The sequence below is a fragment of the Durio zibethinus genome, chromosome 7 (assembly GCF_047325235.1).
Source record: "Durio zibethinus cultivar Kanyao isolate XHJ-2024 chromosome 7, ASM4732523v1, whole genome shotgun sequence".
NCBI classification, from domain to species: Eukaryota; Viridiplantae; Streptophyta; class Magnoliopsida; order Malvales; family Malvaceae; genus Durio; species Durio zibethinus.
The window spans coordinates 22,628,293-22,637,785 of NC_143168.1; the positions used below are offsets into that span (position 1 = coordinate 22,628,293).

General features: G+C 31.1%; 1 pseudogene; it reads right to left on the reverse strand.

The window, feature by feature from the left end:
- Positions 1–636: 636 nt before the first annotated feature.
- LOC111277811 (cellulose synthase-like protein E6) lies at positions 637–5,099 on the reverse strand (annotated as a pseudogene).
- Positions 5,100–9,493: the final 4,394 nt, after the last annotated feature.

A 9,493-nucleotide genomic window follows, 5' to 3' on the forward strand; every position in this document is an offset into this window, starting at 1 on the left:
GTATTTTGTATTTTTTTGGGTTTTTTTTTTATTTCGTATTTTGTATTTAATAATTTTTTTTTGGGACAACATTGATGTCCACAATTAATTCTTAAAGACAAAATCAAACTCGATACCTTTATACTTGAAATTACGTTCATTCATTGTAGCCTGCAATTAACATATATGGTGACAACAAGCTAACGGAATCAAAATGACTTACTATAAATTTGGTGAAATTCATTTAAATTTACTTTATTCCAAACATAATCTCACAAATTATGCGATGCGTGTGTATTATTAAGATATGTTTTAAGATTGTTGTGGTGTTACAAAAATGAATTCTTGTGTGATTTAGCAAGTCTTTGCCAACTTTTATGTACCAAATATATATAATTCCAAAACATAACAGAAAAATCAACTAAAAGATAAGAATGATGAGAGGACAGAAGATCTAAATATATAGATACAAAAGCAGATTTAATTTTCTGTTAAATTCATTTATTCCAATGTACTCTTAACATGAAACAACCTTCTATTTCAGTTCAGAATACATATTCACAAAATTATACAAAGTAAAATAAAAGAAAATACTACTAGTAAATTCTTATGACCCTCTTGATCGATACATCATCTTTTTTGCATTCTCATTGTGGTTCAATTATACATGGCTAGTGTACAAGCCAGCAAGGCAAATATAATTGACTTGTAAGCAACCGAACTAGGCATCCTTCCATTGTCCTTTCGGAAAAAGAGTGCTTGGTATACAGGAAAGTTGATTGTAACCAAAAGCAAACAGAGGAAAATTTGCAACCCAAATAGATTCAAAACCTTGGAGTGATCAGCATCGAAGATGACCTTCTTGATTGCCAAATGCTACCGAACAGATTCAACATTGCAAGTGTTGCTAAAATATCAAATATTGGTGAAGTAGCACCAAACTCTATCAGCTCTTGCTCATATCTTTCGGAGACGTCATCGTCAGCTACCTTCGCCGTGATGACAAAGGCTGATTGTGTATATTCTAATAGCTTCAAAATAGTGTCAAAAAAGGCAAAGAAGTATGAATTGTTCTCTTGAACATCCACATCCTTTGGTCGTTACACCAACCTTGCAATGTACCTCCACACCAAAAGAATTCTCCAAGGCTATATGCACGTTGTGCGAAGACAGCATATGCAAATGGGAGCACCCAGGGACTTGTTGTCTGATTGTCAAATATGGATTATAGTCAGTCATGTGCAAATTCACAAACATCAGTGATCATTTGTTACTTTTAGGCTTCTTTGGTTGGACCTTTTGCCAACTCGATAACAAGTAGTTAGGAGCTTCATACCTCAGCAAACAATGAGATGCCTTTAGGCAGGCAAAGGCATGATGGGACAGCAACATAGTACAACGTAGCCAAGCAGTTTGCAGCCTACAAGTTGTAAGGACAGCAAGCAAGTCGAAGCCTTAGAGGAATCTATTTTTGTCCATACAACAAGGAGCAGTATCTTGATAGGAAAATTTGTAAGTGACCTTCCGATGATCTCTTATGTTGTACCAGCGTCTGCAATAATGTTGTTGGAGCAACTCCTAAGAAGCCTTCACTTTGAAGATTTAAGTAGATAGATTTCCAACCTCTACATTTGATACTCAATCCTGTAATTATATCCTCCGCAGGGTAGCCATATTTCAAACCCATCTGCAACCAAAAACTTATTACTGTGTATGTGTACATGCACATGCATGTCTGTGTTTACATGTGTGAGAAAGAGCATCACATACCTCTTTTCCCCATAGTGTATTTTGTTCGAAGGCACAGCTTGCAAGAACTTTACATGTTTCTTCTAAAACGCTTGCACTTACTTCAAACTTTCTATCATTTAGTCTCTTCCAATCAACCTTACAGTCGGCTTTGTCATATTTCTTTCCGGAAAGAGCCTCTCTCCTGTGAAAGCAGCCAGTCCCAATGTAGCATGGCCCTCCGTTTGCGTCAAGTCCTGGAAGCTCCCACTTGATTGTTGATATAGCCCAACACACAGATTGAAGTAAACAAAATCATCAGGATGTAATCTTCTTTATATTAATTTGAGTAAAACGTTTCTGCTGTGCTTAATTAGCTTTTGTATTACTCGAAAGGAATTACCATAAATATCATTTTTGGTGAGATTATTGAAATTCTGAGGACACTGTAAATAGGCAATCTCATCTCCCTTTTCTTCATCCATGGAAAAGCACAAAGAATCATTGATTGACTCTGAATTGTTTGAATACATATTGCAATCCACATTAAGAATAATTGGGCCATTACTTATCCTTGATGATACCCTGATCTATTTTCACGATATAAATCATTAAAAAACATATACAAAATATATACAATTAGCCATGTAGAGTGTTATACTTACTAGAGCATTCATGGCTCCAGCTTTGAAATGGTGGTGATATTGGGGTCTTTTCTCTCGTGCCAAGTAGACAAGAGTTGGCGGAGGGTTTCCTTCAATATCCACAGCAGTGGAGTCTCTCCCATCAATTAGGATCTGAGAAATTAATTAAAGCACCATTAACCAAGCTCAAGTACTATTGATTAATTAGGAGTTTATGAAATATATTACTTGAAGAATGGTTTGATGATCACGCTTGCTTGAAACAAGTCCCATTCACGAAACCTTTGAGCTGTTTACAAATGTCTTCTGGAATCCGGTTCAACTTTGTGGTGGTTTCAATCCTCATTTTCATCTCCTCAAATAGTTTCTGCATAATTGAGAAAGAAAAAAGATACATGTGTATATACATATATATATATATATATATTCTCACCTTTTACATCAAAATGATGGGGCAAAATATTTATACCTCAAATGTTAAAATAAATAATTTTCAAATATTTAATTTACGTCTTATTTTGATACTTTAGAGATTACTAATTTTCATGTTTAATCATTTCATTTTAAATCTATAGTTAATTTTTAATTTAATCTATTACCATCAAAAACATTTTTTCCTCTAAAAATTGGATTATGGAATTTCTTTTCCGTATTACATCTTTAAGTTAATATATAGATTAGATATAACCCAAATATACTTTTCATGCTTAACTCTTGAGTGAGGTAAAATCTAATCCGATCAACAGTGAAAGAAAATAGGAATGTCAACAGGTGTTGGGAATTTTCTTTTAATTTTTTCTTTTTTTTTTCACTAATTACTTTATGTAGGTCTGTTTGCAAAGAAAATTTAGTGGCATAAAAGTAATTTACTTGAAATTAATTTTTCTAAAAATGTTTTATATTTATTATTTGAAAAATCAAAGTATATATTTTATTTAATACAAAATTTAAAAAAACTACTGTGATAATGAAAACTTTTTTTTGCATATATATATATATAAATCAATAAGGAAAATCGGTCTACGTCGACTTACTAGTGTGATATCCTATTGTGTTATAAGATTTCACTTCAGACAATGATTCAATAAAAAAAAATAATTGAAATTCCCTTCATAGACAAGGACATTCAGTTGTTTTGATGAAATTTTTCTTTAAAAAAAATCATATTCTCTTTATCATTGAACTAAAGTTAACTTCTTACATAAAAAACAGTATATTTAATATTATATATGTTTTAAGTTTTGATGTACCCAACTCTTTCCGGTAAACAAAAAGAATATAATTATTTTTTCAACCTTAAGGTCCCAATTATTTTGGACGAATTAGCATGAGACAAACACTGTTTTATATGTGCTCAATAGACTTTAATTTTTCTTTTGGATGTACTCAGCCAACAGGCATTATTGTAATACTCATTGTAAAAAATATATACAGGTCCCCATTGTAAAAAATTTATTAATTACGTACCCAATTCAAACTTTTTTCTCAAATTACTCAATTCAAACTTAAACATTATTAACTAAACATGTAATTTTTTTCAATTTTCTTAAGTTTTGACTTTATTTATATAAAAATAAAATTATAAAATTTGCATTATATATTTTTGGTACAAAACAGCAGTAATAAATATATGTTTATATATGATATATTATCAGTATATAGATTTTATACACTATTAATAAATTAAATAATACGATCTTATTAATGAAATAAGATGATACAATTTTATTAATGAGTAAATTTTTTTAAAATATTAATTTTTTATATTTATTCATTAATAAAATGATATTATCTAATTTATTGTAGTGTATAAAATTTATTCATTGATAATATATCAAATATAAATTCATAAATATAAAAAATAATGTATAATATGTATTTTTTTTATACATAAGCAAGGATGCATATTGATTTTCTATAATCAGTAAGTAAAACTTCTAGGTCGTTCAACTTGGATGTGGCAAAACATGAATAATTGCACGAAACGACAAATCAGAAGCAAACATCCAAGAATGCATTATTGATGTAAGAAAGTGCAAGAATTACTGTAAATTACCTTTACTGAAAGCCACTCTTTGACCTTTACAGGATCGTCATCTGGTTCAAAAGCTGTCCTAAAGTAAGCCTCGGGTGCTCTTGGTTCTACTTTGAACTCCTTGCAAAAGGGCAGCCATTTCTTTGAGAAAGTGGCAACCTCTAACATGGCATAGAACGTTAAATCTGACCCTCCGTTGTCTGATAAATATATGCTTAATTTCTCAGGTGGATAATCATATGCCATCACTGAAAACACTGTGTTAATCACCATGCTTGGTGGCTCTATTAATGGATCCGCTGTGCATACAAATATGTCTATGCCTGGTAATTCTTTCTCAAACCTATTATTCCTGATAAATTAGATCTCATATTTATATAAACAACATAATTTTATAATTTTATAGTAAGATATATGTATGAGATAACTTTGAGAGAGCCTGTTTTTGTAAGGAAAACGGTAGACAGAGTTCCATCGACAAACTGTGGTGAGAAACCAATAAAAACTGAACCAAAGCTCAGAGAGAAACAATCCAATCCAACTCCATCTCTCAACTTTTCCTCCCACTGGGAAAAACCTTATCCTATAGACACTAATGAAGCAGATATCCACCAAGATTGAAGCTGCAAACATCCTGAAAAGGATCCGTCCCTTAACTGGTTTTGTTTCGAACAGTGGAAGGTAATCATATTTTGCCATTTTCTCCCTGCAGTCTCAAGGTGCTGACTCGATGATTTCAATGAGGAAGATAGCATGCCAAAGGAAAAGGAAATGGAAATGGAAAGGAACCAACTCTCAAGTCTAATTAATACCTAAGGCCATTCTTTAAATTTTTTATTTGATCTAATATTTTATTTAAATGCATTGAAAATTAGTATATTGATTGTCAACCATATGAACCAATGATGTTTAGTATACGCGCTCGTAAAATTCTAAAAACTAAATATAAATATTGTCAAATGATGTATGATGTTCATGGGTTTCTCCAAACATGTGATTTTGACTAAATGTTCTTTAATCAAACTTATTAATTCTTAAAGACAATCAAATTCGATACCTTTAAACTCATTCATTATAATCCGTAATTTGTTGGCTTAAAGCAATAAACACAATAATGCAGAAATAATATATCGCAATAAATCCACAGTAATAGATAATAATTAACAATCAACAATATAGAAAAAGTAAAGTATACCAAGATTTATGTGAAAAACCCTCCAGTGTAAAGAAAAAAATTAAGAATAACCAAAAAAATCTCCACTATCAAATAATAGATATACAAAGTTATTCTCTAACTAAAACTAGAGTTAATCAATAACTAGAAAGAAAATTAGAGAAATTTTACTAAACATGTGACTAAACAAATATACCCTGAATTTGTTCCTAGAGAGCTTCAAATCCGATCTTCATTGTTCAGAATATAGAACTCTGAATCATAAACCAGCTTACAAAGTTTCAGCTCAATCGGACTACAAATTGACTTCCATTCAACAAACTCTCCTTTCTCCTTTTCTTTTTATTTTTCTGGCTTTTCTTCTTTCTCTTCTTGGTTTGCGAAACCACATTCAAATAGCCCCACCTCTTTTTATTAAGTAGTTAGGGCGCTGTGTAAAAAAAAAAAGACCAAGGCCCATGGCTTTTGATTAGTCCAAACTTAATTACATGGGGCTAGACCCCATTTTCCTAACAATCTTCCTCTCCAACCCCATTAGAAGAAAATTTATCACCATAGCAGTTTCATTTGAAACTTATCTTAGCTAAGGAACTTATTTCAACCAAGTTACTGCAAAGCTCAAGCTTTTCTTTGAGAAGTGTCTTAGTCAACATATTTGCTACATTCTTATCAGTATAGACTTTCTTCAATAGTATCTATTGTTCCTCAATCATTGAATGTAACCGATGATATCTAACATCAATGTGCTTCATTCTAGCATGTTACAAGGCATTCTTACTCAAATCTAAAGTACTTTAGCTATCACAGAATACCACATACTCTTTCTGATTCAACAGTAACCCATATAGTCTTATCATTTTTTCAAGGTCTGCTATAGTTTTTTTTTCATGAAAGATCACATTTTTACTTTTGATTGTTTTTCTCTTCACTGGATCTCATACCCTATAGCCAAATTTCTCATCATCATATCCTACAAATACACACTGTGTGGCTTTGCTGTCAAGCTTTAACCTTTACTTTTTCAACACATACATGAATGCTTTATACCAAAAAATTTTCAAATGAAAGTATGAAGCATCTTTCTCTATCCACATTCTTTCTGAAATGTTAAAGCCCAAAAGAACTGATGGTGATCTATTAAGCAAATAACAAGTTGTGTTGATTACTTCATCTCAAAATGGCTTTGATAATTTTATCATCCTCAATATACATCTGACTTTTTTTACAATGGTGTGATTCATCCTTTCAGCTACACCATTATGCTACGATGTTTCAGGTTCTGTCATCTCATGCCTGATCCCATGCTTTGAATAGTACTTTTGAAAGTCTTTGAATGTGTATTCCTTACCATTATTAATCCGAATATACTTTAAGGATAACTCTGTCATCCTTTTCACCATGACATAAAATTTTTGAAAATACTGTAGTGCCTGACTTTTGTTTTTCAATATATACACTTAAGTTTTACGTGAAGCATCATTAATAAAAATAGCAAAATACCTACTATCACCTAATGACTCAACCCCAATGAACCACATATGTTAAAATAAATTAATTTCAATCTTTTTTTTAGAACTCTTATGAAAAGAAACTCTATGATACTTACTAAATAAATAATAATCACATGAATCAAGAAACATATCTTTGGTTAAGGGAATGAGAGACTACCTTCTCAAAACTTGTAACCCTTTCAGCCTCATGTGTTTCAGCCTTATGTGCCACAAGTTTGCTAAAGCATTAACTTTAATGGCATTTATCTTGTTGTTGTTCAATTGCATCCATGTCTTATACATTATGCAGTATAGTTTTCTCCTTGCAACTACCATAGATCCCTTAAAAAACTTCTACTGCTCATTCTTTTGTCGACTCTCATATCCCTCCTTATCAATGACATTAATAGTAAGCAAATTCATTATCATATTTAGAATATATCTGACATCTCTCAAAGTCAACATGCAACTTATACTAGTTTGTACGATAATATCATTAATCTCAACAATCTACGACACACTCTTGTTTTTCATCTTGGTGCTACCAAATTATTTTACTTTGTAAGTTGTATACAACTCTCTCTTAGGAATATAATGATATGCTACTCTTGTGTCAGCTATCCACTCACTGTCGGGATTGCCAATATGATTACAATCACCATGTATATAAATCAAAGTAACTGAATCACTATCTGAATTCATTGCTACAATATTGTCATCATCTGAACTCTTACCTTTCTTATATTTTTGCTCTTGCTTTAAGATTTTACAGTGTAATTTTATATGATCTATTTTACCACAATGAAAATATTTCACTTTATCTCTGGACTTGGATCTATGTTTAAACTTACTATGATTTTTTGGTTCTGACCTTTGTTGATGTTTCTACCCCTGTTCTCTATGGGAAGAACTTGATTCTCAAGGTTAACATCTTTTTGCCTTGTTTCTTCATTAAACATACTATCTTTTATCATCTCCAATGTCACCTTATAATTAGAAGCTGAATTAAGAACAATCACAATTAGAGTATTTCAATTGTCTGGTAATAAACCCAAAAGAAATAATGCCTTCATTTCATCATCCATCTTAAGTTCTATAGTAGTCATCTAATTAAATATATCTTGAAAATAACTCAAGTACTTTGTAATAAATCGTCCATCCATGTACTGTAAAGTTGTAAGCTTTTTAACAAATATAACTTTATTCATACATGTTTTTTCTCTCAAACAATGTTGCCAATTTTTTTCAAATAGTGTAAGCATCTACTTTCTGAGCTACATGATGAAACACATTGATATTAATCAACTTTTTTATTTTAGCTTGCTTTTTTTTGCCTAACTTCTTTTAGCTTTTATCTTTCATATCTGCTGGTTTAGCCAAATCACCCAATATCGACTCATACAAATTTTTATAGTATAAATGATCTTCTATAATAGGCTTTCAAATTGAATAATTTGATATTATTTATTTTATCATGAAACCTGTATCATCCTCTATAATCTCAAATAAAATTTACTTTTGTCTTGGGCTGCTTTTATATCGATATTTCAAAATAATCATTGCTCTGATACCACTTGTTGGGCTTGAAGCAATAACCACAACAACGCAGAAGCAATATATCATAATAAACCTGCAGTAATAGACAACAATCAACAACACAGAAAAATAAAAGCACACCAAGATTTATGTGAAAAACTCTTTAGTGTAGAGGAAAAAATCACAGACCATCAAAAAAATTTTCACTATCAAATAATGGATATACAAAGTTGTTGTCTAGCTAAAGCTAGAATTAATCAACAACTAGAGAGATAATTTTGAGAAATCTCACCAAATAGGTAACTTAACAAATACACCCTAGATTTATTCCTAAGAGTTTCAAACCCGATCTTCACCATTTAGAATGTATAACTCTGAATCATAAACCTGCTGACAAAGTTTCAACTCAATCGAACCATAGATCGACTTTCATTCAACCAACTCTCATTTCTTCCTTTTCTCTTTTTTTTTTGGCTTTTCTTATTTCTCTTCGTGGTTTGCGACACCACCTTAAAACAGTCCCACCTTTTTTTATTAAGCAACTAGGGCTCTATGTAAAAACAAAGACCAAGGCCCATGGCCTTTGATTAGTCCAAACCCAACTACATGGGGCTAGACCCCATTTTCCTAACACAATTAACATATGTGCATGATGATAACAAACAATCAGAATGAAAATGAATTACTATAAATTTGGTGAAATTCATTTAAATTTGCTTTATTCCAAGCATAATCTCACAAATTATGCGATGCATTTATAATAAGATATGTATTTAGATTGTTGGGGTGTTACAAAAATGAAATCTTGTGTGATTTAGCAAGTCTTTGCTAAGTTTTATGTACCAAATATATATAACACATATATAACACCAAAACAAAACAGAAAAATCAACTAAAAGATACAAAA